The 23335-nt window shown below is 45.8% G+C and overlaps 1 protein-coding gene across 12 annotated transcripts in view; it reads left to right on the forward strand.

Moving 5' to 3' along the window:
* The window catches only part of FGGY (FGGY carbohydrate kinase domain containing), a 417073-nt gene that overhangs the window by 373586 nt on the left and 20152 nt on the right, over window positions 1-23335 (forward strand). Inside the window, exons 15-16 of one of the 12 annotated variants that reach the window (XR_003970647.1) lie at window positions 15072-15261; window positions 15881-19131. The exons of 10 other annotated variants lie outside the window; for them this stretch is intronic. The gene's annotated coding sequence lies outside the window, so the exon portion shown is untranslated. Of the gene's footprint in view, window positions 1-15071; window positions 15262-15880; window positions 19132-23335 lie in introns of those variants that run through there. One more of the 12 variants, XR_003970648.1, reaches the window with a different exon arrangement.

Consider the following 23335-nt stretch of genomic DNA (forward strand, 5'->3'; position numbering starts at 1 on the left):
GAACCTAGATTTGCCTCAAAATCCAAAGTATAAATTCTTTCAGGTTTATCCAGCTGGAGAAAGGGGGATTAATGAATGTGCACACATACGCATGTGCATGCACACATAGAGTAAGAAGAATGCTTTCTAGACTGTGGAGTGCTGCCCACCGGTGAAGGGTGGTAAGAATGACATTTTGCCACCCAGTCAGACCAGTGCTGAGTCCTTGGGGAAACTGGCTTTCCACAAGGAAGTCTGGGAATCACAACCCTTACTCACATGTGAGAGGAGGTGGGAGGCTATTTAGGGGCAAGAGTCTATGAGTAGTCCAGTAGTTCTCAGATGTCATCAACGGCTCCTGCAGGCAGAGCCAGATGCATGATTTGTGGGATCCAGGGACAGGGAAGTCCCCCCTTCCCACAGGCCTGCTGCCTCAACTCATGACTGACAGGTGACCCCCAGGGTTGCCAGCTTCCCGGCCAGCACCCCACGGCAGTGGGGGTGGCAGGGAGAGCCACGGCCTTGCCCCACCCTGAGACACCAGCTGCTCACTACCTGACCTGGCTCTCCCCACACCTGTGCTTGGCCCTGTGTGCCCCCCACCTCACGTAGCCCGTCACCACCCCAGAGGTGCACAGTCAGCAGTGGGATGTGGAGTAGGGCAGAAGGCAGAGAGCAGACAGCCAAGAACCAGCTTGAGGAAAGGAAAGGCAACAGCCGGCCCCCAGCCCACCTTTCGCTGTCCCATCAGCCTTTATTTGCAAAGCACACATTCAAAGATAAAATTATTAAGGATTTCACAGCAATGACTACAGATCACTAAACCCCAAGCCTGGGCTCTCCCTGACATGGGGCCCTGGGCGACAGACAACACAGAGGGCACACCCATGACGCTGGCCCTCGCTGGCCCTTAACAAAGGGCCCTTTGCAAAGTTCCAGGCCCTTAACAAAGTTTCACCAGCCAGTGGGAATTGAAAACAAAAGAGCGGTGCATTGAATTTTTAACAACGCTAAGTGTAGACAGTTTCAATATTTTACCTTTATTCTGAGATCGTGGTAACTTTTTTTATTATGTTAAAATCACCTATTTGTTATGACATAACGGTCAGAGCACATGTCAAGTAGTTGTGGGGTTTTTTGTACGTCTTATTTTTAAGGTCCTTATGTGGCAAAATAAAAAGCTGGTAATTCTTTGCTGGTTTCCAAAATGGATCCACAATGTGGGAGCTCCTGAGCTAGGCCTTATGAGAAGATAGCCCTTCCTGCCTGAGGGAAAGAACCTTGTCCCCCAGCCACCAGCATCAGACAGGCTCCACCCAGCCTACAGTTAGCATTGTTGTTGTACGAGGTAGTATTTTCTTCTCAGTGCGTCTTCACTTTCGTGAAGTCTGAAGTCTGGTGGCATCTGTCACAAGAGGCAAGACAAAATAAGGGCATCGAAACCAAAATTAAAAGTTTGAAACTTCCCAGTTTCCTCTGACCCCAGAGAGAGCAGGGCCTGAGGACAGTTACTTCCCCAAATCGCCCAGCCATCCACAGCCCCTGAGGAGAGGGGATAATACATCCAGGACAGACCCAGCCTATGTCTTACGTCTTGATGTCATTATTGATAATTGATCATCAGAGGGATTAGGACCCAAAGGGGAGTTTTACTGCAATAATAAACTATGGCCACCCTAATTACCCACGCCGTCATCTCTCCTGAGACAGCAAGCCCCAGAGAGGCGGCTGTTTTCTCTGGGCAGAAAGCCCATGGCGGCCAGTGGAAAGGTTGCATCTGTCAGCCTGGAGCCTGGAGGATCCACTTTGTTTCTGGGCTTCAAAGACTTAGTGGTGGATGAATCTCTGTAGTTCCTAGCACAGTGGCTTCTCCCATTGCATTGTCTTGCAGGCACGTCAAGCTGAAGGCCAAGCCACTTTCCATCCTTTGATGAGGTAAAACACATCAACACAGTGGTCCACTGAACTCTGGAAGTAGACGGCATGCAGTGCCTTGGGGGCATGGCAGCCTAAATGGTTTTACTCCAGAAGATGCAGAATTAAACATAAAACAGACAGCTGATTGCTATTACATTCACGTGCACAAAACCAATCATGAGGGTGTCTTCTCAGCTGTAGAACCAGAGAGGCTTTCCCTGGAATAGACTGGATGGTAGACGTGGCTTTAGGGTGTAAGGAGGAAGGGAGGAGGAAGGAGACGAAGAGGAGGGGATAAAAAATAACAAGTCTGATAGGTGGATAGTTTTGAAATGCACAAAGTCTGTGCTATTTAATGGGGATTATTTTTTTCTTTTTATTCCGTGTAGGTAACATACGCAAAGAAATCTTTGCTGATACTGGCTTCAGAGTCCCGGGTTTAAGAAGCCAATCATTGACCCGAGGAAAAAGTTTTATAAATCACACTTTCAAGGCTTTCAGACAAAAGAACAATTTGGGGCAAGCTAGAGAGTTTGCAGGACATTTCGGTGACATTTCTCCATGCCCTTTGTTTCCCCCTTTCAAGAAAAGCCCTTTCTTTCGTTGCCGTCTCATGTAACAGCTTGGGATTCTTGACCCCCAACCCCCACCCCAGAAATGCATTTGAACTTGCTGGGTTTGTTAAGACTTGGGGCATGAAGCGTTTTTCCGTGGTAGAAACGTTCTGGCATTCCAAAGCAGAACTAATGTGGGATTTGGGAAGGCTGCCCTATTTGCGCACTTAATTAGGGCTCCCCAAAGGCAGCTGATCCATCGTTGTCATAGGAAACCGACGCTGAGGCCAGGGAGGGCTGACACTGTGTGAGCACCCAGGAGAGTACTGAACATGGATTCCACACCTGTTCTCCACTGACTGGAATCAGGATTTAAAGCAAGTAAAGTTGGGGGCTGTCTGACAATGCCCATAGGGATCTCAGGCCTGATTTCAGCATTTAGTGTGTGATCAGTGTTTGAGTCAAGTCCCCAAACTTTGGAGATACTGGGGACTAGAGCAAGGCTCCCTTTGGGTTTATGAAATAAGGTCTTGGTTCTGATAAGATCCTTGATGTTGACAAAAATTACAGTGAACAGCTATAGACTTTAGAGTCCCACGGGTCTGTGCTCTGAGTCTGACTCTGCTACTATTAGAAGATGCCAGATTTTGGAGAAGATCTTCATTTCTAATCCTTTTTTTAAAAAAAAATTTAATGTTTATTTATTTTTGAGAGAGAGCCAGACAGAGACAGAGTGCGAGCAGGGAAGGGGCAGAGAGCGAGGGAGACACAGAATCTGAAGCAGGCTCCAGGCTCTGAGCTGTCAGCACAGAGCTGAACGCGGGGCTCGAACTCATGAACCATGAGATCATGACCTGAACAGAAGTCGGACACTCCACCAACTGAGCCGCCCAGGCACCTCGAAGTTCTTCATTCCTGAACTTTGGGTTTCTGCCCTGTAAAGGGGCATTCTAACACCTATTCCATGGGTTCCTTATAATGCTAACAACAGCTAACCTTTGTTGAGCAGTTACTGTGTGCAGGGCACTGTTCTAAGAGCATGAACTTTATTAACTCTTCAGTCCTCTCTGGACCCAGTGAAGTGGGTTGTGTATTAGAGCTTGGCAAACCACTCCCCGTGGGCTGATTCTTGCCCACTGCCCGTTTTTGCAAATACTGTTTTATTGGAAGACAGTCACGCCCATTTGCTCACATAGAGTCTGCGGGCTGCTTTCACACTGCAACTGCAGGGCTGAGTGGTTGTAACAGAAGCTGTGCATCCCTCAAACCCTGAGATATATTTGCTATCTGACCCTTTACAGAAAAAAAAAAAAAAAATTGCCAACTCCTGCTTTAAATGATCCCAATTTAAAGATGAAGAAAAATCTAGCATAGGCATCTTGCATAACTTAACAGCTCACACAGCTGGTAGCTGATCGAACTGGGATTGGAACCCAGAAGCCTGGTTCCAGAACAAGCTCTTCACCATTGTCCTGTACATCATGTGTACAAAGCTCCTAGCACAGTGCCAGACACACGGGAGACACCGACCGCCTTCGTTTCGTTAGCAATTCTCTGCATTCCCCTGTAGAACTCCTTTTCCTCTGCCTTAGGTTCCTATGATTTCCGACTGCTTTTTCCTTCTCTTCTGCCAGCTTGTCTTTTCAACTCAGCAGATTTCTGAGCAGTTTTATCCCCATTATCTCAATCCATCAAACACCGCTATGAGGCTGGTATTATTGTCTTGATTTAAAAGAAGAAAACCACTCCCGAGCTCCCAGGAATTTTTACACTCCATTTGGAAACCCTCAGAGTAAAAGTCACTAGGAGCTTTTAGAACATTTGTTTTATGCTGAAAACTAACATTAAAGGAAAAAAGTAAGTAACCCAGCAGTTACTCAAGAAAGGATTACAGTCTAAGTGGGGTGAGAAAATCAAAATATTGGAACCATGGCAAGTATTTAAAAGTTCTTTAGTACACACTGTAGATGGGAATGACTCTGGAGAGGTGGGATGTGGGTACGTGGACAGTTTCCTGGAGACGATCCAGTGTGAGGGGGCCTTGAACACGGGGCAGGATTTGAAAGAGGCTCATATTGGGGCATCATGGGAAGGAACCACAGAGAGAGACATGGAAATGGAAACATCCCAGAGGAGCAAGTCCAGCAAATTCCTGGGGGCTGTTGGAAGTCAGTTTGGGCAATTAGCATGGGGGGAGAATGTGCAAGACTTTGAAGCCCAGAGAGAAGGATCTGGATTTTAGAATAATAATAGTGATAATTATGATGGTACTTAACGTGCACAGTTATTGACCCAGGCATTATATGTGCATCCTCTCCTTTAACCCAGCCAACTATTTTTGACCCAGGCATTATATATGCATCCTCTCCTTTAACCAAGCCAACTATTTTGTGCTGATGATAATCTTAGGTTCTGCCTGTGAAATAGTTCCTGCTTGCTGTGATGCGGTTATCTATTGTCAGTCTCTCGTGCACTCAGACAGAGAGTACCAGGGATTAGAAGCTCCCCACCACCTGGACCAGTCTGATACCTCCCACCACAGGCACTGGGGAACTATGGAGTGCTTTCGAGTGGGGGATGCCATAATGAAGGGAGCTGCTTTGCCCACAAAGGCTGGATGGGAGCTGGGAAAGACGGGAAGAAGGACGTAGTATGAACCCATATGTGTGGAATGCAGTTGTGAAGCAACCTTAGATTGTGCCACAGAAGCTTGAATTTGGGATGACTGAAGAGCACATAGCAAGAAGACAAGGACACAGAGTCTGAAGAGATTTAGGTTCAAGTCCCGGCTCCGCTGCTAAAGCTGTACTGCGTAAAGGAGGACAAAGGAAAAATAATTTGCTGATGGGGTTACATAACCTCTCACTGTGTCTCCTCCATCAGCCCTGGGAGGGGGTAAGAACCAGAACAGCAGAGAGCGCTTAAACAGTTGCACGTGCCAGCACTTTCCACATTCTCTTCTAGGCACTTGCTATATATTAGCTGATGTGCTCTTCATAGAAACCCCATTAGATAAAGGACATTGTTATCCCTTTCGTGTAGATGGGGAGAGACTGAGGCACAGAGAGATTAAGTAACATGGCTGGTCACACAGCCGGTAAATAGAGAAAGTAAGCTTTGAACCCAGGCCCCTGAGTCCATGCTCTTAATCCCTTTCACACTGTCTCTAGGGTGATTTTACCCACAGGAGTGTTCTGGGGTTAAAGTTGTCCTTTCCCACCCCTTTCTCTGTGTGTTGACACTCTGCCACCACACCATGGGCTCAGGGACCTCCCCTGAGAGGGCCTGCCACAGTCTGACATCTTCCACAGCCTGTCTAGAACTTTTCACTGCATCCCCTGACCCCAGACCCTCACCCCTGGCACTCCCAGTGCCCTTGGTTCTAGCTTCCTGCCACAGCAGGACTGGCACCGGGGACCACCCCCTCCCCCCCCCCCAGCTCCCTTTCTTGGAATAATTTGCTTTGCCCTTGGGGCACTTTTACCTCTTTTATTCAAGATGACACTCCAGCCCAGCAGCCAGGATCCTCCTCCCCTGCCAGACCACACAGCTCTTCTGAACAGGACTCGGCCACCTTCTCCAGGTCAGTCCCTGGTAGCTCGGCCAGTCCCACTTGTTCCTCGGAGCTGCCAGTCCAGAAGATGCGGCTATCCCAGGCAGTCAAAGAAGGCTTACTCACCCTGGTTGAGTCATCTTAGCAAAAGAAGTCAAAAGTGCCTTTAAAAAAAAAAATGCTCTTAAGAGCTGAAAGAAGGCCTACCTTCTTAGGGGACTATGAGAAGTCAGTGAGGTGGTGTGTGTGAGTGGGTATCACAGCACCTGCCCAGTAGTAAGTGCTCAATAAATGATTGTTATTGTCAGCATTGTAGTAAGTATCATTACATAAAGTATCATTCATGACTCCCTGGAGGTATTTCCTTCAGACAGTTACATATTCAACATTTATCAGGAGGCAACGATTTACCAGATCCCTGTCTGGTACAGATACAGGCTGGATAAGTATGTTCGTAAAAGGAAGCAACACATGTTGGTCACTTATTTTAAACTAGACACTGTTCTTGGTGTTTGGGGACATTATTTCGTTTAATCCTGAGGAGGTCTTTGCAGGAGATGCCATAATTGTCATTCTACAGCCGAAGAAACTGACGTTCAGAGAGGTCAGCTCACCAAAGACATGGCCAGTGATTGAGTATGACTCCAACTATTCTTAAATAGATCAAGATATTTTGAGATGAAGTCCTTGCTGTTGGATGATCCATATTTTATTCCTATGCGCATGCAGTAGAATGCCTTTATTTATGTACATTTCTGGTTAAAGTTCATAGAAAGGTGTTCCTGATTTCATCTCTATCGATGAGGGTTTTTGTGCCCGTCTTGGCATGCAAGTGATGAGCTTGGTGTGCTTTCCTCTGATGAGTGTGGCTTTCGTCATCATCCAGGATACCATCTCTCATTACCTGGGACTAGGAGTGGAGAGGGAGAAGGTGGCTGGTAAGGATCTCGCACTGGACTCACCTAAGACATAGTTTGCAAGTAATTTTGTTTTTTAAACAAGTCCCAGTCATAAGCTTGCTTCTTGGATTGGTGCCCTTTGCCTGTAGCCATTGAAAGCCAAGTATGTCAAGGAAAAAAAGGTCCTTCAGTTAGTTGAGGTTTTATTCTGGTTCTACTTTGGTGGTTTGAAACTAATTACAGACTCTGGGTTGTGCCTACAAGTACAAAATGAAATGAGAGTTTGAGCCAATTACTTTAATAACGAAGAGAGGAAAATCCACTTTTCTTTCCATTATCTAAAGATTTCAGGCATATGTAAGTTTCTTTTAAATTGAATTATGTGAAAAGTTGGCCTCAAGCCTTCATTTCACTTTGCTTGCCTAGAAACCGTCTGAGATTTTGTTTCAGAGAGGGGGTGGCATGCCTCAGACTGCTTCTGTGGGACTAGAGGGTCGGGTCAGCATAATTGCAGGCTAAGAAATGTTGGTATTGTTGTGATAGAATATTTGTGTGTACTTGTCGGTGGGGGAGGTGTTTCCAGATGACTCTTCATTTACATTGAAGAAAAAAAAAAAAGTCTGGAGTACCTAGAATAAATTTCAAGATGAGTTTTCATTCATGTCCTGTCCTGATTGACTTGCTTCGTGACTGTGGCCTACAAGGCCCGCCTGGCCTGGCACCCACCCCCTTTTGGACTCCACCATCTGCTCCTGACCAGGCCACACCACCTACGCTGGCTTCTTTCTTTTCTTTGTGCATACTGAACACACACCCCCAGCCTCAGGGCCTTCCTAATGCCCGTTCCCTTCTGCATGGAATTCTCTTTCCCTAGATATTTCCATGGTTCCCTCCCCCATTTCCTTCAGAGCTCTGCTCAGATATCATTTCACAGATATCATTTTATCAGAGAGACACCATTCTTGGCCACCCATGCAGACGGCTTGCTCCATTCATCCTTCGTCATCACTGCCCTACTTGTTTTTTCCTTCTAGAACTGACAACCTCCTGACATAATATATGGGTATGTGCATTATATGCACGTGTGTGTGTGTATTATTTTGACAAACTTTATTTTTGAGAACAGCTTTTTTTATTTACAGAAAAATTGTGAAGATATGATTTTCATAAACCCCATCCCGGTTCCCCTTACTATGGACCTCTTTCCCTTATTGTTACCAACTTAGGTATGTTATGATGAGTCAGCCGGTATGGATGCGTTATTAGCTAACGTCCCTATTTTATTCCTAAGTTTTTATCTAGTGTCCTCTTTATGTTCCAGGATCTCATCCAGGATACCCCATTACATTCAGTCATCATGTCTCCTTAGGCTTCTCTGGTTTTTGATGACCTTGACAGCTTTGAGGAGTGGTAATCAGATATTTTGTAGAATGCTCCTCAGCTGGGATTTGTCTGATATTTTTCTCATGATTAGACCAGAGTTAAGATTTGGGGGGAAGAAGACCACACAGACAAAGTGCCATTCTCACATTATATCAAGTTATATACTATCAACCTGACTTACCTCTGTCAGTATTGACCTTGGTCCCCCAGCTGAGGTAGGGTTTTCGGGTTTCTCCACTGTAAAATACTTTGTTTTTCCTCTTTCCCTGTACTCTTTGGAAGAAATCACTATGTGCAATGCACACTTAAGGAGTGCTGCATTTACTCAAGGGTAGAATGTCTACATAGATTTGGAATTACTCTTCATGGGACATTTCTGTCTTCCCATTCATTCACTCATTCATTCCTTCATCCAATTGCTTTAGAACAGTATGAACTCATAGACATTTATGTGCTATTTTGGGCTATGACCCAGTACTACTTTATTCTGTTGTTTGTTCTGGTTTGGGCCATTGGGACTCCTCAGATGGATCCTTTATCTCTCTGAAATAACCCCTCATTTCGTTTGTTCTTTTTTATTGCTTCCTTACTTTCTGACACTACAAGATCCTCTAAGCTCATTTTGTCTGTTTCCTGCCCCAGCACCAGAATCAGCCACTCTCCATGGAGCCCTGATTCTTTTTGCTGGAGGATGATAACAAACACCAAGATCTGGGCACTAAGTGTGCTCATTGCTACTGAGCTGTTGTTGCTTCCTAGACCCACCCTGTTGACAGTGTGAGCAGATACCTGTGTGTGTACTAATCTATGTGTATACCCATATCTATAAATATTTATATATGTAATCATCTCTGTCCACATAAAGCTAACCATTAGTTTATACTTTATCTCCAACACTAATCTCTTATCACATGAGTCATTCTAGCTTCCCTCTCTTGCTTTTCTGTAAGCTTCCACTCAAGTAGTGAGAAGCCTGGCACCTGCCATCTACCCTGCCTTTTCTTAATTATCCAGTTACAATATACAAGTGTAGAAATACCAGAATTGTCAACTTTATCAACTGGAGTATATTGCTGATGTACAGTCTCTGTTGCCCTGTATAAACTCTCCTCATTTCCAGAGTTACTTAGGTCAGTCCCTTCATCTCCCACAACCTTCAGTGACATTGTTTCATATGTTTGTAATACAGTTGGATGCCTTGTCACATATAGCACTTTCCATTATGGGTTACACAGTGCATGATTCAAATTATGTGACATTCTGGAAAAGGCAAGATCATTGGGGCAATAAAAAGACCAGAGGTTTCTAAAGGCTCAGGGAGAGTGGGGGAGGATTAAATAGGTGAGTCAGAGGGATTTGGGGGTGGGGGTGGGGGTAACTGGTGAAACTATTGTGATACTGTCATTGAGCATGCATGACATTGTGCATTTGCTAGAACTATTGAACATTGTAGCACAAAGTGAACTTGAAGGTGTGCATTGTATCAAATGTATTTTCTGCCTCTATTAATAGGATTATATGGTTTTTATTCTTAAACCTATGGATGTGGTGAATTCATTATTGATGGTTGAATGTTGAACCATCCTTGCATACCTGGAATAAATCCCACTTAGCTGTGATGCATCATTCTTTTTATACTTAGTTGGATTTTATTTACTAATATTATGCTGATGATTTTTACATCTATATTCATGAGAGATACTGGCTTTTGGTTTTCTTTTCTTGTAATGTAGTTAAGTTTTGGGGGAATAAAAAGTTACACGCACATTTTCACCTGTGGGGGCGTTGGTGCCTCTAACCACTGCGGCGTTCAAGAGCCAAGGGTATATCTCCTTAATGTATTTCCTGACTTTCCATATCAGGATGTAAACTCGTAAAAAACCAGGGGCTATGTCACTTTTACTCACTGCTCTGCCTTCAGTAGCTAGAATAAGTACCCTGCTCAGGGTAGGTGTTTGATAAATATTTGTTAAATAAATTAATCAGTTGATTTTTACGGAGCACATCATTGTACTAGGCACTGTGCTCCGGAGGGAGAGACAACAATGAGAAAGAAAATGCCACGCATCTACAGTTGTCCCGGGGTGGTAGGGGGCCATGGTGGATAGACACTTAAGATGGAAAAAAACAACAGACTGTGGAGCTGAGGATAGGGAGGTATTGAAGTGTAGCAGACACGCACCTGAGCTAGCCTGGGCAAAAAGAAGGTAAGACATTTCCAGAAGGGGAAAGCACCGCCTGAGTTGAGTCGTCGAGAATGCGGTGACTAGCCTCTGTGAGCAAGAGCTATCCTGGTTGGGAGGCCAGCGCAGGCCCGATAAAGTCCATGGCGGACGACGTGCGAAGTGATTTTCTCACCCCACCTCATGTAACCCATTAGTACTCCACACAAGGCAGGAACTATTAACTCACTCTACAGGTCAGAAAGTCCAAGTGACTCGACAAAATGTCACCCATGCTGAGTGACGACGGAGCAAGTCTGTTTTCTGTCCAGGGCTCGTTTTCTTTCTGCTACATAGATGACTAAGGCACGACTCAGGCTCTGGCGAAGGAGCCAAACACAGAAACAGATCTTTATGGTTATCAGTGCTTCCTTGGAATGTGCTTTATTGTTGTTTTCTTTAAGACTTCGGCCCTAAAAGTAGTAAGCTGAAAATCAGGGCTGCTTTGCGAATGCCCACAAACCACTGGGGGGGGGGGGGGTTTGTCAAAGAAAGCGGGAAAGAAAAATAAATGTGGGCTTCTGCTCTTTAAACCTCAGCCCAGTGAGCCCGGCTTCCCGGAATACTTCAGGCCGCTTCAAAGGCCTATTGTGGAAAGTCTCCAGATGTGCGTGGAAAACCTCACTAGGGAGCTTCCCAGTGAAGAGGCCTTTTAAGCTTGAACTGAGATGAAGGAAGTTGACGTGATGAGTCCTACCAGGTGGCCCGTTTTCTGAAGGAGCCCAGATTCCACCACGACCTTAGGAAGGCAGTCTGGGGGAGGGTGGGCTTAGCCAGTTCAGCTTCCTTTGCCAAAACGGCATCTTCTTTGTTTGCAGAAAGCAGTGGTCCTTTTTGCTGTAGTGAGAGGTAGGGGGCACTCAAGAAGTGATTTATCTACCTGTAAATTGTTAGTGACATCTTGTGAGGGCTGGATGGGGTTTCAAGAGTAGAAAAAGTCGAGGTCCTGAGTGATCCGTGCCAGTCCCAACCAACGATGCCTCTCAGTGTTCTGAGCAGCAACATCCTTTGGATTTTTATCCTGATGCTTTGCCCTGCATCTCCGTTAGAGCTTTTTACCCCGTACCCTATATCTGTCCTCAGTCTGAGGCCCCATCTTCCTTTTGCTAGGCACCTTGAAGTTAGAGAGACTCAGGTTTAAATCCTGGCTCTCTGGATAGCTGTCTCATCTCGGACAAGATAACTTTAGCGGCACCGAGCCTCAGTTTCCTCATCTGTAAAAGGAGCGTAAATCTAGCCCCTGTAGCATCCTCTGACTGGGAGGAGGAAATGAATTGCCGAGTTGACTCACACAAAGTGCTCGCACGGTGCCTGGCACAGAGGAAGGATTCAGTCTGTTTCCATAGCCTTCCTCTTCGATCCAGTCCTACGTTTGGGAAGGCAGGGGCGGTCCCATTTGGCTTTGACTGTTCCTTCTGTAGCTTTTCAGATCCTCTCCCCGCCGTGTCCATATGCGCTTAGCTAAGTATTTTGAGATCATAGTGTATTTGGGGGAAAGTCCTTTTGGCTACAGCTAAAATTAGGTCTCTCTTCTGCTCCTCTGTTTACCACCCCTCTTCCTATTTTAACTAATTAGAAGCATTGACACTAAGAAACACTTGAGAGAAGTTGGGAGAACAGCTGGGTTCTAGATACCAGCAGCTGCTCCCTCGAGGCTTAAAAGCGTGGGAAAGAATGATCCCGAGTCCGGGAGGCGGCAAGGCGAAGGTGACAGAATGCCGAAGTCCGCGGCTTGGCAAACGGAGCAGGAGTCGGGGTCTTACCACCACGTCCTCGGCCTTCTGCTGAGAGGGACAACGACAGAGAGAGCAGTGGGGGCAGGGAGAGAGAGGGGGGAAGCAAGAGACCAGGGAAGGAAAGCACTGAGGAGCTCCACTGGTTGATCGGTTATGTAACCGGGTACTTCGTGCAAACCCCTGTTCCCCCCACCCCTTGACTACTGCAGGGTTCTCCCAGCTGGGCCCGTGCTCTAGGCTGCTTCCCCACTGCACCCAGAGAGGCCCCGTGGAAAGGGCAGTGTCACTCCCCCCCAAGACTCCTGCAATGGGTTTCCACTGTCACATTTAGGAAAACTTCTAGAACTCATCACATGGCCCCTGAGTGCCTGGCCGTGCCCTCTCCCACCACCCCTGTAGTTGCTACAGCTCAGCTTTGTTGCCTTTTTGTGCATACCCTTACTTCACCGGGCCTTCCTTTCCTGGAGCCAGATTATCTAGGTTTCTCTACCCTCCAGCTATGTGATGGGCAAGCTCCTTCACGTCTCTGGGCCTTATTTTCCTTATCTGTAAAATGGGGACAATCATGGTAAATTGCCTCACAGAGTTGGTGTGAGGGTTTAATGAATACTTATTAGATGTTTAGAATCGTGACTGGCACATAATAACCGTTCAGTAAGTCTTATCTATTGCTTTTATCATCACTGTTATTGTTGTTATTGTTTCTTTTATTCCCTTGGCTGTAATGCTGCCCCTCCCCCACACACAGATTTTTCTTGACCTAGTTCTTCGTCTTCCTTCAGCTGTGCGCTTAAACGTCACTTTTGGGGATGAGAATCCCTTGACACCCCCCCCACCCACCCCCATCAAGCTAATGTTCCTTACACAGCCCTTTGTCTTTCTTCTTCATAGCACGTACTGCAATGCGTGATGACAGATATATTGGGGGAATGCTTGTTGACTGTCTGTCTCCCCTACAAGGCTCTAAGTTTCCCAAGGACAGAGACCGTGCTGATTTTGTTCACCAGTGACTTCCAGAACCTAAAATAGTGACCAACACATGGCAGATGTTCAGTAAACATATATGAGGGGAGGGAGGGAAGAAGAGGAGGAGGGAAAAAGGAGAGAGGGAGAGTGGAAGGAGGGGACAGAGGAGAAGGATAGGAAGATAATTAGGAAAAAGGAAAAAATACTTGTAAAGCCCACTCTCCTTGAGATCTTGTTGTCTCCGGTGCCTTAAGATATGAAGGGGCGGCAGAGCACTTTTTTGTCTCTAGGTCCCTCTCTCCTCTCTTTCCCGTGTCCCACCCCTTTGGGACCCTGCTCTAGGCTTCCTCATCTTACAGCTAGTTGATATAACAAACATGTGCCTTCTGGTATATCTACTATTCCAGTAATCCTTTCTTGCCAGACATAACAAATGTATAAGCATTCATTTTCTGGACATACTGCCTTCGTTAAACTGTCTTAGAGGATGAAAACTCCAGGTAGTGAGGCAGAGAGGTAGGCAAGCTTTTGGTGTCACCGTTCCCTGAGGATCTTCCTCCTTAGGGCTCTTCCCCCAACCCCACAGAACATTTCAAAGGTAGCATGGCAGAATTTGGGGATCAGAAAGATTTCCATCTGACCTCATCTTTGCCTATTCTCTGCCAGACTCCATGTTACATTCTAAACCATTCCATGACTGGCTGTGATGCCAGACCACCTATGTCCCTGCTGTCACCTTATCATGCAGTTCATGCAGCCTCCCTCCTGGGATGTTGGCTTTGAGCGTGAGGACCGACCTCGCTGTGACCCACCTCTCAGAGGAGACCTGGGAACTCTTTTCTCACGGTGGACCACCCAGAAAGGTTGACTGGAACATCATTTTATTTATAGGGGTGAAATACAGAAATATAGTTTAAAGGATAAAAAAAAAAAAAAAGAGGACACGATACAGCATGATACCTAGAATGTTTTACAAAGGATTACAGTCTTATTTAACAAATGGGCTTGAAGAGGCCTGCTGAAGGGATGCTGACTCCATAGTGCTTTAGCAAAATATATATTAGTTTTAACGAACTTATAAACGAACATGCTCTCATTTCAAAATAAAAACAACATCCCAGGTCATAGAGATGTTTGCAGAGTTATATTTATCTAGCAACTTAGAAACATGCCAGAAGCAAAATAGATTCTCTCAGGAACATGCTGGGATCTTTTGTATCTAGATCTTTTTTTTTTAATATGGAATTTATTGTCAAATTGGTTTCCATACAACATCCAGTGCTCATCCCAACAGGTGCCCTCCTCAATGCCCACTTTCCCCTCTCCCCCAACCCCCATCAACCCTCAGTTTTTTCTCAGTATTTAAGAGTCTCTTATGGTTTGCCTCCTTCCCTCTCTGTAACTTTTTTTTCCCCTTCCCCTCCCCCCATGGTCTTCTGTTAAGTTTCTCAGGATCCACATAAGAGTGAAAACATATGGTATCTGTCTTTCTCTGTATGACTTATTTCACTTAGCATAACACTCTCCAGTGCCATCCACGTTGCTACAGAAGGCCGTATTTCATTCTTTCTCATTGCCAAGTAGTATTCCACTGTATATATAAACTGCAACTTCTTTATCCATTCATCAGTTGATGGACATTTAGGCTCTTGTATCTAGATCTTAAGGATCGTCCTAAAGATAATCGTAAATCTGTGCCTCAGTTAGGTAGTTTCTGGCCCTAGACAGGTGTAGAAACGATCAGTTCTCAAATATCAATCCTAAGAGGGGAGTCTTTTCTTCCTGATTCCACAATGAGGAATGTTGGGGTTCCCTGAAGCTCAAAACTACACTGAGACCCATGCTTTTCACACCTGGCCCAGAACTTCCGGGGCCGCCCTGGAGGGAAGGAGAGCCCAGCCCATCCTGATGGCTTCTTCCAATATCTCCTGTTCCACCTTCTTCTCTGAAGCGTAAAGCTCTTCTACCCTCAAGGAAGACTTCATGGAGGAAGTGGCATTTTAGATTGACCGTTCCTTCATCCTTCTGTGCATTCAGCAAATATCTTTTCAGGTGAGCACCACCAACATGTTAAGCCAGGCACTCCAGTAGGAACTGCAGACAGCCCCTACCCTCATGAGATTGATGGTCCAATGGCAAAGGCAAACACTAAAGAAATATGTGTACATGTGACCAATATACTTGTTAGTGGGGAGCAAAGGAGCTGTGCAGAGTGCAATGAGAGTGTTTGGATGGGATCTGAAATCTGCAAAATGTGACTTGTCGTTCCTCCCTTTTAGAATGGTTTAAACCAGTGGCTTAGGAGGGGTGGGAGATACATCGGGTAGGAGAGGTTTGCCCTAGAGGGGAGATTTTACTACTCATAGATTGTTAATGCATATGAGAATAAAAAAGAGATGGATCTTTTAACTGGTTTTATTATTATAATTTAATTCTCTAGAGACAGTGCACCCCTCCCCTCATTGCCTATACCCCAGGTAAACAGCTCCTCCCACCCTGCCCTTTGGTAGCCACCGAGTTCAGGAAATGGATTTTACTGCCTGGGTTTGAATTCTGGACCTACTACTGTTTATTCACTGAGTGATCTTGGGCCAGTTACTTATCCCCTGTTCACGCCTATTTTCTTCCCCTGTAAAATAGAGTTAATAATGATAATACTCATCTTTTGCAGTTGCTGTGAATATTGATGAGGAAGTTCAGGTTCTGCATTCTGACCTTGAAAAGCTGCTGAGCACTGCCCAACCCCTTCCCCTGCATCAAATTGCCTGCCCAAATCTTAACACTCCTGGCTGGAGTCCCCCCCCCCGCCCCCCCCTCCACAGATAGAGGCTTATAGGATCCCAGGAAAACATAGTTTCTTACTTCAACTAAGAAATGTCTGTGCACAAGAACCCTGCCTTTGCCAATGGCCTCATACCTTCTCTCTTGACATGCATTCTCCTGTCCACCACCCTAGGGAAACTGGGAAATGCCTCCATGGAAAGGTCCGAGCCACAAACAGTGTGTTGGGTGTCCCGAGGCTGCTTTTAAAACTCACGGATTGTCCAGAGCGTCTGTGGCTTTAAAAAGAAAAAACTAAAAACACAAAGTGCCTTCACATCTCAGGTGTAAGTGCCAGATCTTGTAGCACTTACAAGGACAAATCCACTTCTTACTGAATAATAGAGCTTGAAACGCACATGACTGGCTGATGTAAGCTTTGGCCAGGTCTGTGAAGAATTTTGCGACATTATTTCTCTTGATGTTCTTTTCTTGTAGCTGTTGTTCTCTGAACAGGAGGCCAAGCTGAGGTGCTCCTTCTTCCTTACCCCATGACCCTGAATGAGCCCTTTCAGATGTAGAGAAGCAGACTTTAAGCAAACACCTCTAGATGCAGGTTCTCACTCTGCCTCTACCTAAGTGGGGAAGATGCGTGGGCCCAGAAATCTAAGGGTCCTTCAGTATTTCTCACAACTCTTTCTCCCTAACACCGCCACCCTATCCATCACCAAAACCTCCTGAACACCTCTCATATCTGCGTACATCTCCCTCATGTATCACCGCCACCCTGATTGCCTCCCTGGACCTCTGCACCTGGCTCCTGCCAGACCGAATGCCGGTGCTTTAGGAAAGGAGACTGCAGGGTCCCCGCGGTGTGGCCCCAGCCTGCCTCCAGGTTCTGTCTCCTCCGCACTTGCCCTCACTCCATCTGCTCCAGTCACACTGGCCTTCTCATTCCTCAAGTGTGTCATTTTCTTTCCTTGTAGATAGTTCTGTTCTCTGCTGGATGCATGCTCATGCCTGCGCATCCTTTTACTGTCAGCCAAGCCATTACATACAGTATACATGCATGCATGCATATACCAAATTACACATACATACATATCGTACATAACGTGAGGCGGCAGAGACCCAGGGATGCCAAAACCCTCCCCTCCTTGCCTCTCCACACCCGGAAACCCCATACCCCGGATCAGGAGAGAACCCTCATCTCTCAGATTCTGACTGCTCTGTGACAGAGGAAAGATCTAGAGTCAGCTGCCTACACCACCCTTCTCACACAGCTTCTCCTCATGCTTCTGAGCAGAGAGGGCCACAGCAAGAGGCTGTGGACAAGGTAATTTCTCGTTCTCTACTTGCCTCTGACCTGACAAATTATTTCTCGATTATCTCAGATTAATTTGGCTTTTTCAAATAAGCGTGCAAAGCTTTCCTGCCTAAACTATCAAACCCAACCTCACCTGTCGGTCTGGTCATATCCAAAAACATTCATTCAAATAATTTTTGTTCTTTTGGGTTTCACTTTCACGGGCACAGAGACTAGTCAGGAAGGAATAAGGGCAGAAGGAGAGGCGGGGGGGGGGGGGGGACAGATGGTGAGAGAGAGAGAAAGAAAACCTCTCAGAACAGTTTGAGGACATTCGCAAAAAGGGGTCCACTCCCTCTTGCCACCACCCCATAACACTTTTCCTGACCCCCTCAGGAATCTCTCTTCCACTTACCAGCCCTCTGGAATAAGGATTAGGCCACCTTCCTTTCTTAGCCATCATTTGGTCTCCGGTGAATTTGACTCAGCCCCCCACCTTTTTTCCCCACCCCTCTTTAACTCATGAGAAGGAACTGCAGCCTGGGAGTCAGGAATCCCAAGTTCTAGTTCAAGGTTTGGCATCCATTGATTTTGTGATCTTCCATAAGTATTGTCGGTGTCCTCCTCTGAGGCATTCTCAACACCGTGGCATTTCACCACTGAATCCACCGTGCACAGAGGTAACCAACATTTGTGAGCACTTGCTTCATGCAAAACATCATCCTAGGATTAACGATCCCTTCTCCGCTCACCACCCCTGCAAAGGCAGATGGTACTCCTGTTTTACAGAGAGGGAAGATACCACTCAGGAAAATTAAGAAACCTGCTCAGGGCCCAGGCTGGGAAGAGAAGAGGGGGGTTTCAAACCCAGGTCCCAGGTCCGTGTCTTTCCAGAGCTCATGAGCCATCACACTAAGCTGAGGCCCAAAGAGACTGTAGAAAAAGAAATCAAGATAACTTCTTACAAAACGACAAATAGAGCGCATCCTCTTCATTCCTGCATTATGCAGAAGACGGGATGCCTTTCTTGGATTTTTTTCCTCCATGCACACCTCTGCTTGGGAGCCGGGAAGAAGGAAAGCACACATTGAGACTTCAGGTAGAAATACGTAAAAGCTGGAAGCCCAGGACCAGAGGACGGAAGAGGTCAGGGAAGGCTGCGGCCCCACGCAGGTGTCAGAGCATCCCCAGCCCAAGCCCTTTGATCTGCAAGGAGCAAACTGAGGCCAGAGAGTTACAGAGTTTGAATTTACACCTTTTGCAGATGGAGAGAAGGGCCTAGAACCCAGGTCTCCTGACTCCACAGAATCACCCACATCTAATAAGTGTCCTCCATTCAGAAAGAAGAACCTTCAGAACATCAGTTCGTACCTACCTAAAAGCCACACTGAGCTATGCTAACAGGCTCTGCAAAAAATGTTCTCACGGCAACTCCCAGCTGAGCACACAAAGAAGCAGGTCCCAAGGAACACTGTAAGGATTGTCTGAAGGGATCTATGCTGGTGAGATTACAAAAATCATAATATACGAATAAATGAACATATGGAAGAAATCAGCAAAGCCCTCTCCTCCTTCCCATATGTAAACTCGGCCTTCGCCTAAAGTCATTAAGCAAACACAGATGCGGCCAACCCAGGCACCAGATGGCAAACGAGAGTTGGAATAAGTGGGAAAGAAAGCTTTCAGTGTTTATTCAAAGAAGGGAAAAAAAGCCCTGATCCAAATTGCCGCAGTTTCCACAGAATGGTCACCTGGGGTCACCAAGGCCCAAAGGTGACCAAAACAAAACAAAAGAAAAAAACCAGGAGTGACCGTGATTGGGAAGTGGTAGGAAAACCACCACTAACTTCAGTGAATTGAATGCAGCGTCAGAAAAATGTGACAATGCTGGGAAATGAAGGAAATAGTTAAAGAAAAAGGAGCAGAGATGGACAGGGAATGGAGGGAATCAGCTTTTGCTACACTTACATGTACCAGGAGCTTTGTATCCTTGGGCTGATTTAATGCTCACAATGACCTATCAGGGATTGGCCAAATTTTCTAAATGAGTAAGTTTTATAAATGGACCGAGAGAGATGAGGCTCTCAGGTCACATCAAGAATTCCAAGCTAGCTGTTTCCAGTGATTCCTGGGCACCACTCCCTGCTTTGCAGCTCTGATTTCTAATTGTTTATCCTATTGTCAGACCATGTAATATTTGACACAGCAAACATGGCCCTGGAAAGATTCCATTTATCCCATCATCGCTGAGCATTAACCATGTGCCCGCCGCTGGGAATACACATGGGTTATATCCATGTGGCACTCACAGGGGAAGTCATATGGCACTTTCTCCCCCATCTGCCCATACCGCTGGGTATAAATAAAAAGGTGACCTATTCAGGTATTGCCTTAAGGAGAAGCCAGAGCAGACATATAGAGTGAGGAACAGAGCATGCCTGAGAACTCGATTCCACTGTTACTTCACTAAAGACACCCTTGTCTTTTCCTTACCTTACCTCACTTCCTCTCTTAGCATGTGCATGTGGGATGAGCTTCTATAATGAAAATACCCAAGGGCATTCTTGCTTTTAAGTGTGTATGAACTTTTCTTTAATTTGTTTTTAATGTTTATTTATTTTTGAGAGAGAGAGAGACAGACAGACAGACAGAGCACAAGCAGGGGTGGAGCAGAGAGAGAGGGAGACACAGAATCCGAAGCAGGCTCCAGGCTCTGAGCTGTTAGCACAGAGCCCAATGCAGGGCTCAAACTCATGAACTGTGAGATGATGACCTAAGCTGAAGTCAGATGCTTAATCTACGGAACCACCCAGGCGCCCCAAGTGTATATGAACTTCTGTATCAGAAGTAGAGAATTCTAATAATGCTTCGGTCTCAATTAAAAGCTTAAGTGAATATTAAAATATGCCCCTGCCCCCACAGTTCAGTCAAACTGTTTATTTGCTCGTGGATGCATCAGTAGGGTGGAAAACGCTTTCAAGCTAGATGGACGTGTCTCTTGACTCTACCACTAAATATGTTGTCTTGGGCAAGCCACATTACTGCTTTGAGTTTCAGTTTCCTTGCCTGTCAAACAGAGTTAACATGCATTTTGAAGGGCTGGTTTTATTTTCCTCTTGCCCCTCGTCTCTTTCCCCATGGCCAGTGTCCACATGACCGTTTTTTTTTTTTTTTAATTTTTTGTCTTACCGAACCTCAAAGCAGGATGAGTTCAGCTTTCTTTTTCTTTTTTTAAATTTTTTTTATGTTCTATTTTTTATATTTGAGAGAGAGAGACAGAGACAGAAAGCAAGTAGGGGAGGGGCAGAGAGACAGAGATGGAATCTGACACAGGCTCCAGGCTCCGAGCTGTCAGCACAGAACCCAACGCGGGGCTTGAACCCACGAACTGTGAGAGCATGACCTGAGCCGAAGTTGGATGCTTAACTGACTGAGCCACCCAGGCGCCCCAAGTTCAGGTACTTATCCCTTCCTAAAGGCCACTGAGCTCTGTAATAAAACACTGTACAACCATAAGGCAGGCTTCTGTCATTGTATATTGTCCCTGGACAGCCTCTCTTACCCTGGTGTTTAGTTGAGTTTGGCCAATGGGAGGCATCAGCAGGAGCTTGGAGGAGATATGGAAGGTATCCTTTCTCTCCTTGCTGAGCTGACATAGGTTGACTGATCCATCTACCGTGGACCACCATTCCTGCAGGTGACCTTCCCCCTCCATCTTTCTGGGTGTTGGAAGTCTCTCCCTCTTGTTACTCCTGCCAGGGCATTAATGGTTCCACTATTGCTAGTCATGGGGTACTTGTTTCTTTTCCTAAACCTTCCTTTAAACAAATCCATGATTAAGCTTTACCTCAGTTACCCAATATGAGTGTCCAGCTGTTTTCTGATGGGAACCTAACATGTCAGCTCAATTTCCCATTTTCTATAATAACTACATCAAACCTCCCCGATTCCCAGCCGTATCTTTCTTCTCACATTCAGACATATGACCTAGTTATTCTCAGGCACCATCCACCTTGAAGAAAAAATAGAAGCCATTAGAAAGACACCTGCCATCACATCGCACAGCTTATGTCCAGCGATGTGCTGCAGCTGATTCACAACTGGCATGAGAGCTGACCACGCATGTCTCTTCTCCACTCCGTGTCCAGGGACATCACATGAGTAGCTTCCTGTGGGCCACAGAAGAATTATTTACGCTCGAGAAATTGGCAAATGCTACATAGTAGGGCTATTGTTATTATTATTTTTTTGGTAGAGCCAGTTGCTAACATTTATCAGCACACCATTGCTTATATCCCGACTCAAACTTTGTCTCCTTCATATTTTTTATAATGGAAGAGCCTGTTATCAGAGGCTTCGCCATCCCCCACTGCCTCTGACAGCCCACTCAATCCATTGTCCTCTCTTACTCCTGTATATGTGGTAGCTCCTTCTCAGCACCGTTTACACATGCTCCAGACTTGTCCCGTCCAGTACGGCAGCCACGAGTTGAATGTGGTTATAGAGCTCTTGAGATGTGTCTGGTCCAACTGGAAATGTGTAAAATAGGCACAGGACTTCAAAGAGTTACTATGAATAAAAGAACATAAATGTTGAATAACTGTGCTGATCACTCGTGAAATGGTATTTTGGGTATAATAGCTTAATTAAAATGTCATAAAATTACTGGTCTTTTCACTTTGTTTTAAGTGGCTACTAGAAAATTGAAAATCACCTAACTCCCATTATTTCTTTTCGACAGTGCTACTGCACACGCTCTCCTCTTAATGAAATCCCTTCTTCTACCTGTCAGCCCCTCCGATTATTATCTTCTCACAGTCAAAAGTGTTGTAAGAGATGGCTGTCCTCACCGTCCTGATTTTCTTGCCACTCCCCTCTGCCTCCTTAACCAAGGATGATCAGCCCTTTACGTCCACAATTCTGCCCAAATTGTCCTAGCCTAGGCTACTAATGCCAACCTAGGCCATTGCTCAACACAAAGGGCTTTTCAGTCATTACCCTGCTTTATGTTTAGCAGCATTTTGCAACATGGGACACTTCTTGCATTGAAACACTCTTCCACTGACAACATACATTCATGATCTTCCTCCCGCTGCTCTGAACACTGCTTTCCAAATTCACTTGCCAGCTCCCCTCTCTCCTCCTCCCAACCCTACACGTTGGTCTTCTACAGGATTCCGTTCATCTCATCCGCTTCTAAGAATCCATTTACTATCTGCATGTCAGCAGCTCTGCAGCTGTCCACATCACATGTCCACTTAAAGCGCTCACCGGCATCTGAATATAAATATGTTCAGATTTGCACTCATCATCTCCACCCTTGCCTGCAAAACCGGCACTGGCTCAGTCATGGCGCGATGTGTAAATGGCGCCACGTCTACTTAATCTCTCCTGCCAGAACCTCAAGGACCTTGTGAACCCACCTTTGCTTTCCTTTCCACTTCAGTCTCTCACAGTCACTTTCTAAACTGCATCTCAGGTCTCTTGAATTCTTTCACATGGCTGTAATTACACACTCACCACCCTAGTCTGGGCCACCATCATCTCTCTCCTGGACTGCTCCAGAGGCCTGCTGAATGGTTTGCTTGCCTCCTCTTTTACCATTCTCTAATCTACCCATCAGCCATAGTGATCTTTTACAAACTTGAGTAGGATCACTCTTGCTAAAAACCCTCTAGTGGCTTCCCCTTCATGTCAGCATAAAGATTTACAAGGCCATCCAAATTCAGACTCCTGCTTTTAGCTGTAGCTCCATCTCTTGTCACTCTTTCTGTTCATTCCATCTACTCTTGGATTTCCCTCAGTGCTTTGAATGCACCATAATAGCTCAACTTCAGATATGCATCCCATCCCGCTTAGATCCTTCTTTATCAACATTCTTTATGGAGCCGATTCCTTTTGCACTTATAGATCATTCCCTAAGCGCCCAGACTAGCTTTATATACCTCTGACCCTCTCCTATAGCATCTGTATTGCTCTCGTAGAGTCTTAAGCTCCACAAGGTCAGAGATCAGTGCTGTCTGGCTCAGTGATGTATCCACAGTATCCACAGGCCTAGCA

The sequence above is a fragment of the Lynx canadensis genome, chromosome C1 (genome assembly GCF_007474595.2).
Source record: "Lynx canadensis isolate LIC74 chromosome C1, mLynCan4.pri.v2, whole genome shotgun sequence".
Classification (NCBI taxonomy): Eukaryota; Metazoa; Chordata; class Mammalia; order Carnivora; family Felidae; genus Lynx; species Lynx canadensis.